Here is a 3,790-nt window from a genome sequence, read left to right on the forward strand (position 1 = left end):
TGCATATGATATAATAAAATGAATTATAATGATGATGCCTTGATGTATATAATGTAATCATATTTAATATGATTATAAAACTATCCTAATATGCTTAAATATCAATGTGTATATTATGTTCATACTAAGTTACTCTTTGACTAGTAAAACATTATATAACATAACATAGGAGGGTGTTAAGTTATTAAATGAATCAAAAGCTTCAAGACACTTAGTTAGGAGAACTTCCTTGAATTGTTTGGCCCTTGACCTAGTAATGGGACCTTGCGGCATGACTTCCGGATATGGGGTAGGTGCGACCACATCAAAAGGTCACTTCCAAAAGGGATATCCTTAAAAGAAGATCACTCCCAAAAGGTACCTTTGGTAAATCATATTCCAAAGAAAGGCCTAAAGGGAAATCTTACGAAAGGGTACCTAATGAAAGAACACAAATGTTCAAATGATGCTTGCAAGGACAAAATGAACTTGATTTGAGCACAAATCTCCCTAAAGAAGGGGGATGATGCAATCACGTTTTCATCTACAAAGGGAGTACTCTTGAACATCTTTATATTGAATTTACTTTATATTAGCTTTATAATATTTGCTATTATAATACATTTCATGATAAGAATACTAGTTATGTAATTAATACATAACTTAGTATGAACACATCATGCACATTGTTATTTTAATATGCTAAGCATGTTAGAATAATCTACTAATAATATTAAGCATGATTATCACATATACATCAAGAAAGCATACTTATAATTCATTTTATTAGTTCATATGCATTCATATTAGCTCTTAGGCTTTATTCATTAGCTCACACATATTATGATATGATATAATTAGCTCATGACCTTCAATCATAGCTCACATTACCATGATCATGCATGACAGCAAGGTATTTAGCTCATATCAGCTCAATGCCATGGACTTGCCTTGTTTCCTTACACATGTAGGTACATTGGAGTATGACACACGTTGGGGTAGCTTGGTGGATTATTTGGACATCATATGCATATCAGAAATAGCTCACGAAGTACATGGAAGCTCATGGAACGCTAAGGAAAGCTTAATTAAGCTGGAGGAGCTCAAGGCTAGCTAAACTCATCTAGTTGGACTATTTGGAGCTGAGTTGCCATAAGTGATATCAATGGTAGCTGAATGTAGCTGAACATGCTGTTATGGAACTTACAAGGACTCGGATAGGAAGCTTGTTCATGACATACATAAGGTTGCACCACAAGGCTCCATAGAACACCCATGTGTGTTCCATATGACCAGCCCCCATCTGCCTTGCATGTGGTATCATTTAGGCACAAAGATGAAGAGCTCTCTCACTATTCGACCAAACATCATTTCCCATCCAATTTGGTGCCAACTTGAAGGGACACAAGAGCTATTTGGCCAAGGGTTATTACTCTCCATTTAAACTGAACCATCATCTCTATTTAGCATTAAATTATGTCAATGTAAAAAGGCACAAGGCCTAGCAGAAGCCCCTTATAATCATTCGGCCATGCCCTTCCATTTCCTATAAATAGGAATGCATAATTCATTTGTAACCAGACCTTTTTGATTATGATGTGATCCGATTCAGCGTCAAAAATAGACTTGCATCTCCAACCTGTCTCAATAATCAAAGGGGGATTTTCTATAACTTAATCTTTCTTTATACCATAGTTATGATAATAGCTTACATACATTATATTTATAGTTATGATGATGATATTATGAATGTATGAAGTTATTGTTATGAACCACATATTTATATATTTATATCTTATATTACTTAGCTTATAAATGTATTCTTTTGTAGATACATGTTCGGCCACATGATGGGAACTGACTTAAAGCTAGCATTGGAGTCAACGAGCTAAGGAAAAGTGACTAGGACAACCTCGGGACAGCTCAAGAACATTTTGGGACAAAGTTGCCAGTTGACCTCCGAACTCATAGCTCACTTGAGCTGGACTTTTGAGCTAGCTAGAGAACTCTTTTCAGCTGGAGAGTTGCACCATCATCTTCACCACAGAGAGCACTACAAATATGGTCTAGGTCGAATTTTGTGAATTCGTACCTTTTCGTGAAGAGTTTCCATTTCACAAGGAGTTGTCCTATGACTTATACACATGTCCTTCATCTATGGCCAGCTCAATTTAAGGTCAAACTCATGGGAAGTAGCTCTAATGATGAAAGGTTGTCTCACATAAATGTGACCTTTCATAATTAGTTGCTGCCCCATTGATGTCATATCATCTAGATGCAAGTTTGATGCCAAGTCACACCTAAGTTGCTACTCAAATTCATGCCAAGAAGAAGCCACACCATAAGCCCCTATGCCGCCCATATGAGTACCTCATGAACAACCTACACATGTGCCATGCATGTGGATGAAATGGGCGCCAAAATGAAGAGGATTCTAACCATTTGACCAAAGTAACATCTTGTTTCAAATTGGCGCCAAGATGAAGAGACAAGGGAACCATTCGGCCAAAGACATCTCCCGTCATCCAAGCATCATTTATTTTCATTTTAGGACATGTACTTTACCGAAAAGGCATATATCTATTCGGCCAATCCTTTACAAATCTATAAATAGACTTTGGCATTCATTTGTAAAAACAACCCTTTGATCAATTAAAAACTCTTTGTGAGATATTTCTCTCTTCAATTTTTTTTTAGAACTATATCTATTAAGCAAGCTTTCATAGTTTGTGGCGTCAAACCCCTTTCATTGATACTTCTGGTTCCTAGTTCCTATAACTAGTGGGTCAAAGTCCTTTCCTACCATGCCCTAAGAATGATTTGGATGCATTTGGAAGTTATTTGGGCGCCAAAATGAATAGGATAAAGTCTTTGGCCGAATAGGAAGCATCTCTTGGTGTTTTGGCGCCAATTTGATGTCACATAGAGTGCACATGCTTGAATGATGCACATGGAAGGCTACATGAATGCACATGGGTCTTCTTGCTATGCTTTGATGAGGTTGCAACCATAGGATGATGTCTTGAAGCCCATGGAATGAACATAGGCAACAACTAGGCGTGAATTAACTTCCAACGTGTATCTAGATGACATGGCATCCATTGGCTAGCCTAAAGATGAACTGGCTTCAAGGTAAGCTAGATGAGTGTCTTGGTAGCTAACTAGGTGAGTTATAGCTTGATAAACTCAAGCTAGTTAGCTTTGGTCTTCTCAGCTCCTCAGCTCCTCTCCCAGCTACTTCCAGCTACCTTTAGTCTACTTTTCACCACTTTGGTCCAAAACTCTCGTCCAGCTAAGTTCAGCTACATGCTAGCTCCTCCAGCTAAGTTGAACATTCCTTAGTGTTCCACGAGCTACCATATTCCATGTGAGCTATTTGTGAGCTGCATTTGATGTCCAAATAATCCACCAAGCTACCCCAACGTGTGCCATTATCCAATGTACCTACATGTGCAAGGAAACAAGGTAAGTCCATGGCATTGAGCTGTTATGAGCTAAGTACCTTGTTTCCTTGTATGATTATGGTGATGTCAGCTATGGTTGAAGGTCATGAGCTAATTATATCATCTCAAAATATGTGTAAGATAATGCATGAAGCTTAAGAGCTAATATGAATGCATATGAACTAATGAAATTATTTATAATGATGCTGCCTTGATGTATATATGATAATCATGCTTAATATGATTATAAGACTATCCTAGCATGCTTATAACATTATGTATAAACCATAAAGATATGGGTATATGTTGTATGCATGAATATCATATAACATGGTATTCAAAAATGATAAATGGAAACATGTAATAAT

This window comes from Hibiscus syriacus, unplaced genomic scaffold, assembly GCF_006381635.1.
Source record: "Hibiscus syriacus cultivar Baekdansim isolate YM2019G1 unplaced genomic scaffold, ASM638163v2 tig00000477_pilon, whole genome shotgun sequence".
Classification (NCBI taxonomy): Eukaryota; Viridiplantae; Streptophyta; class Magnoliopsida; order Malvales; family Malvaceae; genus Hibiscus; species Hibiscus syriacus.